Genomic DNA, 19,175 nt, shown 5'->3' with positions numbered 1-19,175 from the left:
CTTTGAAGATTGGCCTATCACCTTTCAACAATGTTTCATATAAGTCCATCTAAATAAATTCACATGGAAATGATCAAATTAATGCATGCAACTTTCACACATGCATTTGCTAACATCATAAACATAGAATATAACTTCTAATTACTTATAAGACTCGGTTTAACGGTCCCGACACCACTTCCCGACTAGGGTCAAATTAGGGACGTCACAATACTCGCCATGTCATTCTTCATCTCCCCCACCAGTGCCCTTCCCAATGGGCTTGGAAGACTTGAACTTGTTTTTCATCGGATCAAGTTCAATTAAGGCCTCTACTACTATCATGGATTTGGTAAGTTCCTGGACTTCTCGCCATTGCAACTCTTACTTTTCCCATGGGTTGAACCCATCCATAAAGGAGAAATCTGCCTTGTTCTCATTAAAATTGGAAAATTTGGAGCATGAGTTCACTAAACTCCCGTATATACTCCCTAATTGTGCCTCATTGTGTAAGCCTATGCAACTTTGCCAGAGCCTCGTCCTCGACATACTCTGAGTAAAATTGTGCCTCAAATTCCTTTTAGAACTCCTCCCATGTCCCAATTACAATTCCACCACATTTCTCATCTGTGGATCTATGACACCACCATAAAAGAGGAACATTAGTGAAGTACATTGAAGTAGTGTTTACCTTAGTAGCATCGTCCATGATGCCTTTGGCACGAAACTATTGCTCTATTATCTACAAGAAGTTTTCCACATCGCTTGTAAACCTTGTCCTTATAAACTCTTTCGGCTTCGGGGCATCTATCTTTCAATTGAGTGTTGCACACAACACTCCTCTACCCACGACAACTTGAAACACAAAAAGCTCTCTCTTGAGCTTCTCGATTCTCGTGTTTAAAGTGTTGGAAAAAATTTGATTTGAAAACAGCTTTCTTGCACAACTAAAAATAAAAATTTTAAAAACCGACTTGGTTTGTGATATTTATAGAAATAAACCCTAGACTAAAATCGTACTTGTGTATTTAGATAGAATGATTCTTGTTGTTCTCGACATTCAACCAGTTGATTTTTTCGCTATTCTTGTACCACGAATTACTTTGAGTTTAAGATCAAATGATTCAAATCAAACGCAAAACTTGTAAATAATTTTCTTTTCTTTAAGGTGAAAACAAAAATTCTCTTCTTAAACAGAACTGGTAAAATCATTATTTCAAAAAATATATTTAATTCTTAAGGAATAAAATTTTCTATTTTTCGGTAGAATAACGATATCTGGAAGTTGTGTAAATAGTCCTACCGGTGACATCTATTTATAAGGAGAGAAGGCAGAATCATTGTTGAATTATAGAAGTTTATTTCAACTAGAAAAACGAAATCCTATTTCAACTAGGTTGTAGGGGGTAACAACCCAAGTTAATTATACTAGGGCTTGCTGTCTCCCTTATTAAATAAGGGGCTATTGGACCTCCTCCATATTTCAACTAGAAAAATGGAATCCTAGTTCAACTAGGTTGTAGGGGGTGACAACCCTAGTTAATTTTACTAGGGTTTTTTGTCCCCCTTATTAAATAAGGGGCTATCAGACCTCTTTCATATCAGGTCTAATTACAAGTACTTCCCAGGATTTTAACCCAATATGTTATAATTTATCCAACCCAATATTTGTTTCTCTATTTCTCAAAAGTAAACTTCAATATATTTCCAATTAAATAATTTTCTCAACCCAACTCTAATTTTGTTAAAATCATGATAACTTTATTGTAAAAGAATCTATGAGACAATATATTAACTATTTTTTTGTATTCAATGGTTCATTATGACCAAATGATCTATTTTCATTTGAAACTTCATTTAATTCGAAAAACATAAATTCATTTTTCTAGTCATTTTCATTTTTGTTTTTGTGTTGGACAAATTTTTCATTTTCATTTTCATTTTCATTTTGGAGAAAACCAGAATCATTTGTAGATGTTTCCTAGTTCTCTATTTCACCATTTCTATTCGTTTTTAGTCACTTCATTCAATATGCAATTCATTTATGGTTTCATCCAGCTATCGGAGGGATTAATTGGACATATGCAATTGAGGCTCAAATTATTTCTAGTTAAGTTCCAGATTTTCACCTATTAATTATAAACTCATTTAGTCACAAAGTCATTCCACCATAGTATCGTGACTAAGCTTTCCCCATGAATTATCATTACAAAAGCAACTCGATCACTGCTCATCCAATGACCTTGTCATAAGTGTGTTACCCTTATAGGATATCCTTAATCTCTTTGGGATAATATTAATTCTCCTACTATGACCTATTTTATCTCATGGTAACCATTACATCTTCCTTCATGGAAAGTCAATTACTATCAAATAATAACCATTACATCACAAAGATGATGACCTGTAACCACATTTACTTTTCATCAACCATGTAATACTAATGAAAGGATATAATTTACCCATGTCTCGGGCTATGAATTTCACTATTGTGAATGACTCTACATACTGCAGAAGTAGTACGCCCAACACACCAGGTTTTCATTCTTTATCTATTCAATCTTAAGTTTTTACTTACATCAAAGTGTATGAGTCATGCATGCATAGTTCGCCATCCACTCAGGATTTAGGTATGTCACACTACAAATGTCAAAAGTGAATAAATCCATAAACAGATTCAAGATCTATTTTTCTTAAGTCCAGTTTGATGTACTGTTAGTCCAATCAGTTACATTTATGTCTCTACCTTCTGATAGTCATCCGCTCTAACGCCCAAAACAGAACATCTCCCAAATTGGACTTGATAGACAACATATTAGTCGTTCAATTGGTTTGCCCATTTTCTATTAGACTAAGGATATGTTTAGGTCCGTCTATTAATATAAATTGTCTTTCCATATTACAATTCAACCACGTAATACGACTTAGTAGTAGTTTAAATATTGTACAATAAATGAGCAACATTTTCTTCCATTTTGCCTTGCGTGCAAAAACCATATAAGGAAAATAATACAAAGTATTTTAATATAACTAATGAATTTTTTTATTAACCAATCACATTATTCAGAATATAGCAAGCCGTTTGTATCACATATCCCCAAAAAGAGATTGACACCTTCGAATAACTCAACATCAAACGTACCATGTCTAACAATGTTCAATTCCTTCTCTCTGTCACATCATTCTATTGTGGAGTGTTCGACATGGTCAGATGGGATAGATTCTCATTCTTTATAAGGTACCCTAAGAACTCATCAGATAAATATTCCCCACCTTGATCAAACCAAATTGTCTTTATGAGTAAACCTAGTTGTTTCTCCACTTCTACACGAAACTCCTTGAATTTATCAAAGGTTTCACTCTTCTGGTGCATAAGATATACATACCCATATTTGAAATAATCATCTATAAAGGTTACATAATACTCGTAACCACCTCTTGAGCTTACGCTAATAGGGCCACATACATCAATATGCACAAGTTTTAGGGGTTTGACAACCCTCGTTGCTTTTGCATTAAAAGATCACTTGGTCATCTTACCTTCCAAGCAATATTCATATTGTGGAATAGTGGTAAGTATTCAGAGGGTCGTCCCCAAGGGATTGCAGATTGGAGAAATTAATATTGAATCAATTACAGAAAATACATACTAATCTAATTGAGTCACGAATTAGTAATGCAAATCCAAATTAATATATTAATTAAACTAATTAAATTAGCTGACCTAAATTAACCTAATGGAATTTCCTATTCCTAGTGTCGACAATGTGAACATCTAGCCTATGATCGATTAAATCCCTAATTATCTAATTAAATAATTAATTATCCTAGATTAAGTTATTCATCACCCTTAGCTACAACTACCTTCCCGCCTCATCTTCACTAAGGATTATCACCTAAGTCACCTTTTCACTCTATTCCTAGGCATACGGATATCCTCCCAAGCTTTCCGCTCAATAGAAGTTATACACGACAGGATACCCTTCCCGTCTCACCTATCTCGATATTCTATTAAGGGCGTCACTCCCTAATATACTAAGTACCCTTGAATAAACAACCAATTTTAGATAAATAATTACATAACAAATAAATTAGTTTAATAATAGAATCATGTGAGATATGAAATAAACACAACAATCTATTATAATATTCATACAATGATTAATGGAAAGATAAATAAAAGAATAGAAGAATAAGAGATAGGAGGAAGCTCATGAGTATATATATTGAAGCATAGTGCCGGAGCAATCTCTACTCACGATTGTCTTCACATCAGAATATAAAAGTTTTGACTATATGAACATGAAAAGAGATTAACAAAAATATTTTATCTGATTTATCAAAAAGGCTATTAGTATTTCTTTAAAAAAAACATTAAAATTAAATTTTTGTTAAGGTTTTCTTATTTTTGATTTTATTTTACTTTTCACTCTTTTTCGTCCCTCTCCTTTCCATCTCTCATTCTTTCTCAATTTTTCTCATTTCTTCTTCCTTGTGTTGCCCAAATATTGAGTCCTCACCATTGTAGTGTCGCCACTTTGCCTATTATTTTTGTTGCCATTTTCCCATTCATATTACTGATATTTTTATTTATTAAATCATTCTTTGCTTCCCTAAAACCCTCCTTTTTTCTGCCAAAAATCAGTCTCTCCTTGTTGCCATTAAACCTCAGTTGTCGCCCCCTCTTCTCCACTCGTGGTGGTGCCCTTTTGTTCTTTTTTCCATCAATTTTCTTTCTCTTTGCTTGTCAATTTGCTGTTGTTTTTACAACCATTTTTCCAGCCTCTAAAACTCATCCCCTTTATTTCCAAAAAATCCTTCCTTGTGTCGATCCTAAACCAATCCCTTTGTTACCACCGTTGGAGGTGTTACCGCCCTTAGAGCACCATTATTTTGGCTGGTGTTTTTCTTTCCATTTGCTGCACATCCTTGCTACCATTTTCTTGACTTTTTCCTTTCTAAACAGTCCTCACCTTTTCATTTTAATGTGCATTCAGTTTCATTTAAATAGTCATCACAGATCAATATTCAGGAAGCGTAAGTACTATTTTTTAGTTAAATTTTGTGTCATTTTTCTCCTCTATTATGTTCCTTTTTGGCCGATTTTCATTAGTGCCATAGTCGTGTTACCTCACTGGTTTTTTATGATTCTTATATTGAAGGATTGAATCTAAACTCCTCGAATCAGTAGTGACAACAAACCTATTTCAATTTTCATTTAGTAGTGAAATAACAATCATTTGGTTTTGAGTCATGGGAAATTATAGATTTATAATTGGCACTACGGACTTGCATAATTCAGGTGTGGGACTTAATTAAAGGTGAGTTATGTATGTGAGTACTTCTTGTTTTATTTGGCCCAATAATGATATGTCTATGAAGTTTACCGGGTTGATGCTTTTGTCTGGTGTTGGGCCAAATTTTGTGTGTACCCTTCAAGCGGGAAACCAAATACACGTATATTTCTTTTTTATGTATGTCGAAAGTGAAGTGCGGATCTTACCTTTGTGTGGACTGTTTGTAATTGATGTTATGTGTTAATAATTAATAAATTAAGCTTGTTGGTTTGGGCATGGATGAATGGCCTAAAGTCAAATTAGAGAAATGTCAAGCAAGGTCCATAGCAAGTAATTTGGCTGAATGTTAAAGGCCTTTTTGGGATTGATTGAATGCAAAATCGTCATATGTGATTGTCGGATGGGTTGCCTTTATTAAGGTTGATTATATGCATTATTGTGACATGCATTGGATTGTATATTATTAAAATTGTTATTGTTCATTGGATGCAAGTATAACATGCGACTCTTTGTGACAATACTCGAATTGCATATTAAGTATGTCCTAAATGTATTGTACATTGTTTGTTTGTTACATACCATTGATGACATTGATTGCTTGACTGAAAGTGTCCAAGTCATACACTAAAACTGTTACTGAAAGCATGTTAAACATGACATTGTTCTGCACTGTAACTATTTCTGTCATGTATGATTGTGTTTCATTCATGGCATATCATATTGCATTGTATGGGAATCAAGATTGATGATTGAAATAGGAGTTCCATGGATTTTTGGTGGCATTTAAAGTCCAAAATATTATTTTCAGTGCACTTCATCGGAGTATTGTAGGAGGTGTTGGATATAGGTGGCTTCATTGGCAACACTGTCTGCACCTTATTGGCAGCTTGCATGCACTATTGGTGGCTTGACCACATCACTGGTAGCTTGCCTACATTACTAGTGGTTTACCACAATTTACTGGCAATTTATCTGCATTTTTGGTGGCTCGTCCACATTTCTGGTAGCGTATTTGCAAATTGATATTGGTAGTTTATTCACACTAAGCTATGACTCCTAATTGTTTTGGGTGATTCCGTAGATGGGTTTTGGGAACTCGTGGTGTGTAGTGGATGGATGGGTAGGAAATTATTGCAATTTCATTCTCAAGCATGCATATGTATAACTGTTGGACCTACCATGATTCTATGAATTCTGTGTACTACTATAATTATTGATAATCTGTTAAGCTCTTGTGCTCAATTGTTAAACTAGTTTTTGCATGATTTAAAAGTTATGCATACTCTGATTTCATTTTATTAAGACTTAGACTAGACTTTCTAAAACTGATCCCATTAGTTTAACATTTTTCAGGTAATCAGCAAGGTTAGCGCTCGGATTCAAAAATTTTGAGGTCTCGTCTCAATTTTATTAAATAAAGTATTTAACTTTATGTTTTTATTTATTTGGTTTGTAATAATTAACTTTACGAATTGTGGCATGGGATTGGATTTTGAGGTTTATCTAGTTATTACATGAATGAACGTTAAGAATTGGATAGGTTAAATAACTAGTTGAACCATTAAAGTTAGTAATTATGATTTTAGTAACAAATTCTGAACACTAATTTATCCACTGCAAAACTAGTTTTTTTGGAAACTCTAAATAGCAACTAATGGTAAAATATGTAACATGCTTTTTACATTTGATGACAATCTCTTTAATTGAAATTTTAAAAAAACTTGGCAGAAAGAGATGCTCACTACAGTTTTCCAAAAATAAGTGAATGTTTTTAAAATAAGTTTCTAAGAGTGCATTCGATTCTTCTTGGTCATTTCGGTGGTTGATGTGACCTTCAAAATCCAGTCATAACTTCTGGTCCAGGTTGGGGAGGTTACAAATCACTTAAGATTTAGCTACTCCTACTCATTTTTAAGCCAACAACGAGCAAAAAATTCAAGCAATGAAAGCATTTAACTTAAACTTAAAGAGAAGTGACTAAAAACTCAAGCTTTCTTGCAAAAGCTTGGAGAGTACAACAATGAAAGTAAGATAGATGAATAAAAATGTTAAATCTATGATTTTTAACAAGTAAGAAGAAAGGAAAATTGACTGATATTAAACGAGGACTAAAATGTGATTACAAAAGAGTTGAACAAATGCAAAGCAAATAAAAAAGTTACAAAAAAAAAGAAAAACTACAGCTATGGAAAGGAAAACTACCCTAAACCTAAACTAGAAGATGGAAGAAACTCAAAACTAAAAAGTTCTCTCTACACTACACACTTGCTCTTAGCCAAAAGTGGCTTTTAATATCCAATTACAACCTAAAATTTTGGATCAAATTGCCCTTGGACATCTAATTTTGGTTGGCGGACATGTTGGACATGGACTGCCCCTGTAGTCATTTTTTTTTCTACCTCATTAGAGATATCATGATACCCATGGTCTGGTATCACAATATCCTCGTTAGTCTTGACTTGGGGGATTCCTTGGGAGTTGGATATCACAATACCCATGCTTGGATATTGCAATATTACTGTGGAGGGCCTTAATCCTCTCTAATTTAGTATTTTTTAGGGTATCACAACTTTCAATCTTCAATATTGCAAATACCCTTCTTTTAGGCAATGTTTTCACTCATAATCAGGCCTCCGATGAATCCCTACAGCACTCAATAAACCATTAAGTCCTTGATGGCACGTTTGGCCATTTTGGGTCCTAAAAGTAGTAAAAACACAACATTTCATTTATTAAAGCCAAAAACATATAAATTACTCAAAAATATACTCGTAAAGTGTAATAGGAAGCCTAATTTGACACATCAAATTATGGCAGATCAAAAAATGCTAATGAGGTTGGGTTTAGTTGTGTGTGATGTTGAAGCCAAGAAGGGCAAAGAAAGCGATAAAAAGTTAATGGAGTGTTTCTTATGTAGTGGTCCACATAGGATGCGGTGGTTGTCCAAAACGATCTAAGTTGCCCACGATTAGTAAAGAGGAAACGAAGCCTAAGGAGGAAAGGCTATCAAAGTTTTGATCAATGATACTCACTCTTATGAAGAGGAATAACAAGTAGATAGGGTTGATGTTTATTGACACTAACATCACAGACCGAAGAAGAAGTTCTCTTATTGATATAAAAGCATCAGACTTGTTCATATCAAAGAAAGCTCTGGGCAAAGTTGGTCTCTCAGTTAGAAAATCGACTAAGAAGATCAAGATAGTAAATTCCAAAGAGGCCTAACTGTAAGAGTAACACGAGGAGTGAAGCTACAAATCGATGAGTGGAAGGGCAATGAAGATTTCGAGGAAATCCACTTAGATGATTACGACCTTGTTCTAGGCTTGAACTTTCTTGATCGAATTAAGATTTGTCTTTTTCCTTTTTTCCAATTGCATTCATATCTTTAATGATTCGTAACCATGATGTGTTGTGTCAGTAATGAGATATAAAGATTTGGACCAAGGTATTGTCAAATACGCAGCCAGTAAAGGATGTTTCGAAAGGAAGGAATATTTACTTGGTAGAGCGAAGTGCCACAAAAATCTCCTTGAAAATGCTAGAGGCATGGCAAACAAATATGAATCATGTTAAGTCAACAGTAGAGCTACCACTTATGAGATAGATGAGTTGTGCATCAAACTTTGAGTGTAAAATGATAATGTTGGTCAATTGAGATAAGTAAATGCAACGAGCGAGGTACATCTCAAACACTTATCTAGTGTTTTCCATTTGGACTTACTGTTGACTTGGTAAAGACACAAGGGCCCTTTTAGAGTTCTAAAATGGGTAAGCTGAAAGACTTACAAACTGGACTTAGCAGAAATACTCAAGATTAACCTAGTGTTTAATGTGGGCACTTCAAAGCCTAGTTGTACAAATCAAGTGAATCCTGATCAAGGCAAGTCAAAATGGGGGAATGTAAGATCAGCGCGCTCTTGCGAAGGAGATATACCAACGAGTGAAATGGTTCAACTTAGGTGATGACAAAAGTTGGGAAAAAGTTCTGAAGGGTAGGACTACCCAATAAAGAGACTACTAAGGAAGCGACCAAGACGTCAAAAAAATTCTAAGGCGAATCAAACCAATGCCATTGCGAGAATGGTTGGGGGAGAATGTCACAGGCCATGGATAAATGTCCATGAAGAAAGTGAAAAGAACACCCCATGAAGGTCAGTCGATTAAATAGGGCTCATTTGAACCTTTTTGAACTAGCCGGATTTGCGGAACATGTGGATAAGTCCATGTGGAAAAGTCTATCTATCTAAAGCCTTGGTGGCCTAGTGAAGCACGTTGTAAAAATTAGGGCTACCTTGGTAAATATGAAAAGTAATCTTAGAAGATCTGTAATCTTAAAGTATTGAGTCAATCCCTCAAGAACCTCAATTGTACATAGGGTTTAATCTCAACTGTCAATGAAACTTAATTTATACCGTTGGTTTTGGGGGAGCTCAACTATAAATAGAGGTATTCCCTCTCATTTGTAATAATCTATTGTATTTTATTCCTTATTAAGTGAATACTAATTGAGAGCATTTACACAAACACTTAAAATGTTTTTACTTTCTTGTGGCATTTTCTGTTCTTTCAGGCTTTTTTGTATTTGAATTGCTTTCGTTTAATTTTTGGTGCCTTGGAGAATTTCTGCGAGAATTCTCACTTCTACGAGAGTTAGGTTAACTTACGCAGATTTAAAACCAAGAAATCGCATAAGGCTACACAAATTACAAGATGAAAGTTCTAACCCTGTGACAGTATCATATATTTCCCTCTATCCAACCCAAGATTGTTGTCCTTCCCATATAGTAGGTGATCGATCTTTGACCTTTGAACCTTGAAAAGTTGACCATCCTAAGTAGCCACTCCTGATTTTAGGGTGACATGTAAAAAAATTTCTAAAACACCTCGAGGAATGACACCATATCTCTGTCATGACATAAAATCTAAAACCCCACCAAGATCCACCATAACTCACTAAAGAGTTGCTAAGGGGAAATCCCATAATACCTCAAAACCTAGTAGATGAAGTCACTCGTCGACAAACGGAACCCTACCTCCAAAGCATAAAGGGGAAAATAAAAGTCTAGTCTTCCCCCAAAATGCTTTGGCTCTCTCACAATGCTTAACTCGTTCTTGTAGTTTGGAATGCTAACCTTAAACTTGAAACTATTGAAGCTCATTAGCACAATAGCAATTTTTGGAGCTCGTTAACACTGATCGTACACCAAAAAGAATCCCCAATACTTGGAAACCTAAAAGGCTGAAGGTTAGCCTTGTTTTTACCCTTTCCTTTTTGACCTCCCAAAATCTCCACGTCACCACCATACTGAGAATGAGTACTCCTATAACACCCCTCACCCGTCACAGTTGCCGAAATCAGATTATGAAATGCTATAGTATTAAATAGAATAAAAACATGTGAATTTAATTCAAAGATTCAATAAATCATTCATTATATCTCAAACATTCAAAAAAATGATTTTCATACAATTTAGAGCTTACATAGAGCTTAAAAAAGCTCTAAAAGTATCCACAATCAAATAAGGCCCTAATTGAAAACTTAATAAAAAGTGGGAGAAAAAAATAAGGGTCACATGGCCGTGTATCAAAATCGTGTGATAGACTGTGACCGCACAATCGTGTTCCCAAACTGTGTAACAAACTGAAGCTATGTAAAGCTGAGGTCATACGACCATGTCGCCATGTCGTATAACAAACTGATGCCGTGTGAACCTAGATTCAAATTTCAATTTAATGTTACACGACCGTGTTACTAAACTATGTAACAAACTAAGACTATGTGCTAAAATTTAAAAACCAAATTAACAGTACCACATGGGCATGTCTACCAAAAGCTTCCCAATCAAAACAGAACACACGGCCGTGTCACATGCCCATTTATGAAACATAGTCGTGTATTAGCCCGTGCGGACCAAAAAGGTACAATATAATGCAAGTTCCAAAACCAACTTCTCATATACACCATAAGTATGCATATAGCCAATCCTTAGACCTGTTCAAAATGCACCAAAATAGGCCAAAAGATGTCATTTTTCTAGTCCTAATCAATATGCCATAAGACACCATCACAAACATTAGTCATTACCAAAATTCAACCCCAATTCCTACCAAACTAGAACTTAGTCATGCATGTGCCTAATAAGCAATCCAAGTGCCAATTTCTATCACCTTAACTTTGGCTATAATGCCAACCTATTAACATATCATTTGACAACAACATAAACTTATAAATTATTGTAACAGCTCGTTTTCAGTGAAATATGAACAGTGATTTTGGGACCACAAATTCGACAAGTAAATTATTATTTTTTTATTATTTTAATGTCTATGGAATGTTAGTAGGTTCGTATAAAAATTTCGTTAAAAAATTTGGACGTTTGTATGTTTAATTACATAAAAAGGTGCAAAAGTAGAGTTCTATTAGTAAAAGGAGTTTAATTGTTATGAAATTTAAATGTGAGTGGACGTAGATGGTAATTAGACTACTTATAGTGTAAGTGGACAAAGATGGAAATAAGATTAAGTAATTTTAATGTTAAAAGCCAAGGTTAAATTTGTAATTAGAAAAATTAACATAAAAAATAAAGAAAACATAGGTATCATCTTTTAGTTCATCTTCTCCATCAAAATATTAAAGAGAAAATAGCCATAGTTAGGGTTCTTCATTTGGCCAAGTTTTCCCTTAGCATGTAAGTGTAATTTTGTCCCGTTTTTAATGATTTTTATGTTTTCAGGATCGTTGTAGCTTAATCTAGCTAGCCAGGGATCAATTTGTAAAACTGTTAAAGGTTTAAGGTTTTTTCATGAATGTTCTTGCATGATTCTTGATGTTTGATGGTAGATTATGAGCCCTTGTTAATAAATAAACAAGTTTTGTAAAGTGACTTTTGATGAAAATAACATTTAGGGACTTATTTGTAAAAATGATAAAAGTTCATGGTAAAATTGTGAAGTGATGGTTTGTATGAATTGATATAGGTCCCCAGTGAATTCGACTAGCATGAGATGAGGATTAAAATGCTTAAATTTCAATTTATAAGCTTAAGGACTAAATTGTGAAAAGTTAAAATTTTTAGGGCCAAAGGATAAATATGCATAAATATGAATTATGGATTGAATTGAATGTTTGAGATTGATTAAAACACTTAATTGAATATAATCATTTATTTAGATCAAGATAAATCTCAACTGAATCTAAATCGAGGAAAGGCGAAAATCACGGATTAGCTCGATCATATTTCTACTCTCTAGTCGTCAAGGTAAGTTTATAGTATTTCAATATGTAATTGAATTTCTACTTGTATTTTCACATTATAGCTATGTAATTAAATTTTTGTAGTTAATTATTCTATGAATTGCACATACATGCCCCTGTTCGTACTTCGGTACCCCTAAATTGTAGATACTTGCCCCTGTTTGTAATTCGATACCCCTGAATTTCACATATGTGCCCCTGTTTGGACTTCGGTACCTTGAATTGCACATACGCGCCCCTGTTTACACTCCAGTATCTTTGACTCGAGGAATATATGAGTTGTATTAAATTGTTATTATATTAAATGATATACTATGTCCTTACTATGTTTTATAAACTTATTCGTTCTTGTGGATTGTTTGGTAGATCGTTGCTGCGAATATTTGGACGGATCAAACTTTTGACTCGTACTATCCATCAATGTTGGTAGTTCTTGTGTCTTTCAGGGTAGTGACATGTATATGTGGCTATATAGGTTGTTTTGGTACAATATGACAACATACAAAGCTAAGTTATTAGGTATTTCATCAAGCTTGTAAATAGGCATCTTTTTGGCATAATTAGAATGGTGTGAAGGTGAACACTTGTGGTATGTTTTGGTTTATGATTGAATTAAGTTGATATGCAAGGAATGGATTGATGTGGTCATATTTTAGTTATTGATGTTTGGACATAAATGTAGTGTCTATGAAGGACACATTTGTTGGTTGTTTTTAGGTCATTAAAATGGTATGTTTATGTTGAATTGCTTATACTCATAATTATGGTATGTTTTAAGATGGTATTGAACTAGATGTTCATGTTTTAAATATGGTAATATATACATGTTTAGGTAGGTTTGTATGTTTGTATTTGAGATGCCTTGTATGGCATATTGGTTGAATGGTTTTGAACTTTTGAATCAGTCATTTCATATTGGATTTGGTCATATTTTGATGATTTGAATAGGTGGTTTAAAGGCCTTTAGATGATTGCTTGAATTGCTGATTGAAATGGCTTGTTTTGGGGAAAATTCATGTCCACACGAATGTGTGACTCAGCTGTATGTGTGACACATGGCTAGGAAACACAACTATGTGTCCCCTGTAGGTTTTAAAGCATGCAAGTCAAGCTGTTACACGGCCTAGCACATGGCATGGCACACGGGCTTGTGGCTTGGCCATGTGACCCAACCCAAAGAGTTACATGGGTGAGGACATGGGCTCGGACACGACCGTGTGTCCCTATTTCGATTGTTACATATCCTGAGACACGGGCATGTGACCCCTGCAGACCAAATTTTCTAACTTTTTTCATGAATTTTTTGATTGTTTTCTAAAGTATATCTAGGGCCTCAAGGGCTCGATTAATGGACGTTATGTATGTGATTGAATGTAATTGGATTATGTTTGCAATGATGTATGAAATGAATGTTTAAATATTTTGTTTGTAGGGTAATACTCTGTAACCCTATTTCAGAGACGGATATAGGTTAGGGGTGTTATAATTATACTTAGAATAGCCAAACCAATCATCAAAATGTTATACCATAGCCACCAACAAAATTGTACATTTTCAATCATTTACATATGAAACATAATCTAGCTTACTGATTACATATATGATTCCATCACATACCAAATTTGATAATAAAATTCAAGGCTACTAATTCATGTCATGATCACACACATTAGCTTGCCAACAAGCCCACATATCATGTATAACTATGAAACGCTCTACTATTACAAAATAAATATAAACAATTGAACTCCTACTACATGCCACATAAATGAAATAAAATGTTTTCAAGGTTGATAAACCATAATATAAACATATTTTAATCCCATGCTTGGCATATTCTTGGATGAATTATCATAAGATTTAGAGAATTTGATGCTCCTAATCTTTTAATTTCATTTTTTATATCCAGATAAGTAGAGGAAAGTGAAAAGTGTAAGAAAAAGGCCAAAAATGGACAAAATAGGTTTACTTTAGAGCTACACACGACCCAAACACTTCCACACGGGTAATCCACACGTCCGTGTTAGACACAAGGGCAGACCACACACCCTTGTTTCATGGCCGTGTTGACTTAAAACAATATATCAGAATTGCACACGGCCTGAGCACCATCACACGGGCGAGACACACGACCGTGTCCCTGTCGAGCCCAAGTCTAATTCTATTTGGAAAAGGCTAATTTTGGGCTATTTTGGGCATTCCAAAGTCTATATAAACACCCTAGAAAGAGGATCAAAGGAGAGACGGGGGTGGACACGGAGTAGAAGGCAGAAAATATTCGAAGACAGCCATTGGAAACAGCTCGGAAACAGGATTTACTTCAAGATTGAAGATCTCCATTCAATTTCTACCAAAGTTTTTGGGTTTCTTTATGTTTTGTTGTTTTCCGAATTTTGAGATGTTTTCCTCCATCATTATGAACTAAATTCCCTAAATACCTAGGGAAGATGAAACCTAAGACGAATCTTATTATCTTTTGAATTATATGATAAATACTTACTCTTATTCTTAATTATGAGTTTTAATCATTGAGATAATATTTCAGGATATTAATTCAAGTTTTGATGTGCTTATTCAGTGGAGAAAAAGTCCCTGTTTAAGAGTAGATCTTCCATAATTAAGCAAAGTTGCATGCAATCCTAAAGATAGGGCGACATAAATCTTCCAGATTAGAGTCAAATCTAATAAGGGAATCTATAGATTGAGTTAATGCGACAATAGGGATTTTAATTAGAAAGAGATTTTAGTTAATCAACCTATAGTCAGTTGTTTTTAGTCTCAAGAGAGATATTAACATAAACTAGGGATTTCTACGGATTAAGGCAAGTGAATAAATCGTCTTGTTCAGAAGTAGTAAGTGAATTCTAGGTGGATTCTTCCTTGGGTATTGTCTTCTCCATCGATTTTCCAAAAATATTTTCCAACTTTTATTTCTGTCATGTTCTTAGTTAATTAAATAGTTAATTTTAGTTTAAATCATCCTTTTAATTCTTAAGCTAGATAATAAAAAGATAGTAATTACTAGTACTTTTAGTCCTTGTGGATATGATATTTTCGGTCTCACCATAACTATACTACTGTTCGTTAGGTGTGCTTGCCTTAGTCAAATTTTTAGTCAGTTTAGCGACCATCAAGTTTTTGGCACCGTTGTCGGGGACTAAGATATTAGGAACGCTTGAATTTTATTACTTTAGCAATTTTTTCTTATTGCAAATTACTTTTTTTTTTAATTTAATTTTTACTTCTCTTCTAATCTCCCTGTTAGTTGCTTCTGGCAGGAATCTCTAGTTTATGACTAGAAGGAACCTGTCAGGACCGTTGCTATTTGACAGTGAGATAGAAAGCACAGTTCGTAGAAATTGAAGAGAAATAAGGCGAAGCCTACAGTATATAGAGGAAGAGCAAGAGGACATGACCGATATACCCAAAGAGATGGCGGACAATCCGTATAATCCGTTACCTCCTGTAGTTGCTGCAAATCCAGTAAATTAGAATCCTACTCCTCGTACTATGTATGATTATGCTAAGCCTACTTTAACAGGAACTGAATCGAGTATTGTTAGACCTGTTATTTCTGCAAATAATTTTGAACTGAAACCTAATACGATTCAAATGATACAATAGTTTGTTCAGTTCGATGGTTTCCAAGACGAGGATCCAAACACTCATTTACCAATTTTTTGGGAATTCTGTGACACCTTTAAGATCAATGGCATTTCTGATGATGCCATTCGCATTTGGTTGTTTCCCTTTTCATTACGGAATAAGGCAAAACAATGGTTGAACTCATTACCACAAGGGCCAATCACTATTGGGGAACAAATGACCGAAAATTTTTTGCTTAAATATTTTCCACTGGCTAAAATGGCTAAATTGAGGAATGATATCTCTTCTTTTGTGCAGATGGATTTAGAAACATTTTATGATGCATGGGAGAGATACAAGGATTTATTGAGAAGGTGCCCTTACCATGGGTTACCTTTATGGTTACAGGTTTAGACCTTTTACAACGGTGTGAACCCTTCAACAAGGCAACTGATTGATGCAGTCACAGGTGGAACCTTGAGCAACAAACACCTGAAGAGGCTTACAAATTTATTGAAGAGATGTCATTAAAAAACTATCAGTGGCAAGTTATGAGAATGAAGCCGACAAAAGCAGTTGGTATTTTCAACCTTGACGCGGTCACTATGCTATCTAACCAGGTAGAACTATTGAATAAAAAGATTGATGGTTTGTATGATTCTACTCAGGTACATCCAGTGGTGAGGTGTGATTCAAATGGAGGAGGGATGCACGACACAGACTATCCATCCTTCAACCCCAGCACCGAGGGAGAACAAGTCCACTATATGGGTAACAATTCTAGACCTCAGAATAACCCTTATAGTAACACTTACAATGCAGGTTGGAGGAACCATCCCAATTTTTTGTGGGGTGGTCAATGGAATCAAAGGCCACAACACCCTCCAAGTTTTCAACAAGCACCGTACCAACAGGAGAAAAAGCCGAACCTTGAGGAGATGCTTACAAAATTTATCTCGATGTCAGAAACTCATTTTCAGAATGCTGAGACAACACTTAAAAATCAGCAAGCATCAATTCAAAGGCTCAAAACTCAAATAGGTCAGCTTGCTAAGTTGATCTCTGAACGACCGTAAGGTGGCTTGCCCAGTAATATAGAAACTAACCCGAGAGAGCAACTCCATGCCATCACTGTGTGCGACAAAGAAGGGCTAGCTGAATCTAAATTTGAAACGAGACAAGAAGCTGTTGTAAGCAATGGTAAGGTTGATGTGAGTCATGGTACACAAAAGCCAGTAAGCAAAGAATATAGCCATACCCCAATGCGACAAAAAAAGACCACACAGATGAACAATTCGGTAAATTCCTTAAACTACTTAAAAAATTACATATTAACTTATCACTTATTGAATCTCTTTCATAGATGCCAAATGCTGTTAAATTTTTAAAGGAGCTTTTAGCAAACAAACGAAAGTTAGATGAGTCATCACATGTGGAGTTAAATGCAGTTTGCTCAGCTGTTTTACAAAACAAGCTACCCAATAAACTGAAAGATCCAGGGAGTTTTACGATTCCTTGTTTAATTGGTAGTTTGAATGTTAACAATGCTTTAGCTGATTTAGGGGCAAGTATTAATGTTATGCCTTATAAAATGTTTAAACAACTAGGTCTTGGGAGACCTAAACAAATTAGGATGAGCGTTTAATTGGCTAATAAAACCATTAGATTCCCTAGGGGTATAATTGAAGATGTGCTTGTTAAAATCAACAAATTTATATTTCCAGTAGACTTTTTTATTTTAGACATGGATTAGGATAGTGACATTCCTTTAATTTTAGGACGAACCTTTTTAACAACTACTAGGACTATTATTGATATCGGTATAGGTGAGTTAATACTACAGGTAGGAAATGACATGATTAAACTCCAAGTTCATGATTCTGTCAGAAAGACTAGTGATCAAGATTATTACACAAGTTCTTTTAATTTGAGTAACCTTGTTGTTCAACCCTCTTTACAGGAAAGACTTTCAAGAAGTACAAATCAGCCACGTTCCAGTCCATGTAATGACAAGACTATCCATGAAGAGCGAAGGCTACAGATCGAGGAACTAGATGAATGGCGAACACAGGTTAAGGAGAAACCGAGAATACACGATGAATCAAGGCAGTGCCATGACAAATTTAAAAGTGAATCGAATCAAATTAAGGTTGGAGATAAAGTACTGTTAGATGAAGCAGACCCTCGTGTTGCCACTTCTGAACCTAATGGAGCAATCCTTTTTGCGGTACTCAACGTTTTCCCATACGGTACAGTCGAGGTAACTCATTCCAAATTCGGTACTTTTAAGGTAAATAGTACTCGTCTAAAACCTTATTTTGATAAGATTGATAGTAGGAATGACCGTGCAAATATAAGGTGAGTCGAGCTTAGACTTTAAATAAGCGCTTTTCAGGAGGCAACCCGAGCACTAACACCATTAACCCATTTATTTTATCTATTTTCGTGTTTTTTATACAGGTACAGTGACCTACACGGCCTGGACACACGGGCATGTCCTTGGCCGTGTGGAAATAGGGCCAAAATTTCCCAAAAATCGACATGCACATGGCCTACGATAAATCCACACGGTCGTGCAAGACAACCGTGGAAAGTACACTGCCTGGACACAAGGGCGTGTCCTAGGCCGTGTGAAACCTGAAGCCTAATTTTTCAAATTTTAACAAGTCAAAGAGTTACACGGGAAAGGCCTACGGTCGTGTACGAGACACGGCCAATCCACATGGGCGTGTGGTAGATTACACGGGTGTATGGACGAGCCACACGGGCGTGGGAGAAGTGAAACATAGAGCATGGCCGTACAACTCGGCCGTGTGAACCACCCAGCCTGGACACATGGGCGTGTCCAAGGCCGTGTGACTAAAGGTCATTCAATTTTCACGATAAACACGGGTTGGATGTGAGCCACACAGGCGTGTGACACGGCCGTGTGGCCCAGCACGGGCCTCACACGATCGTGTCCCCTTAAAACCCCAAATTTTCCCCTTTCTCTTTTATTTTGTTTTTTTTTCTTCTTCTTCTTCAAGCCTGTGCCGCTGAAACACCCTCCCCTCTGA

At 35.3% G+C, this 19,175-nt stretch overlaps 1 non-coding gene across 1 annotated transcript; it reads right to left on the bottom strand.

Annotated features, from left to right (window-relative positions):
- Positions 1 to 16,404: 16,404 nt before the first annotated feature.
- LOC128289469 (small nucleolar RNA R71) lies at positions 16,405 to 16,511 on the bottom strand. The gene has a single exon (XR_008279118.1). It is a non-coding gene; the product is annotated as a small nucleolar RNA R71 (small nucleolar RNA).
- Positions 16,512 to 19,175: the final 2,664 nt, after the last annotated feature.

Source organism: Gossypium arboreum, chromosome 2 (assembly GCF_025698485.1).
Source record: "Gossypium arboreum isolate Shixiya-1 chromosome 2, ASM2569848v2, whole genome shotgun sequence".
NCBI lineage: Eukaryota > Viridiplantae > Streptophyta > Magnoliopsida > Malvales > Malvaceae > Gossypium > Gossypium arboreum.
This window is presented reverse-complemented; position numbering and strand designations above follow the sequence as displayed.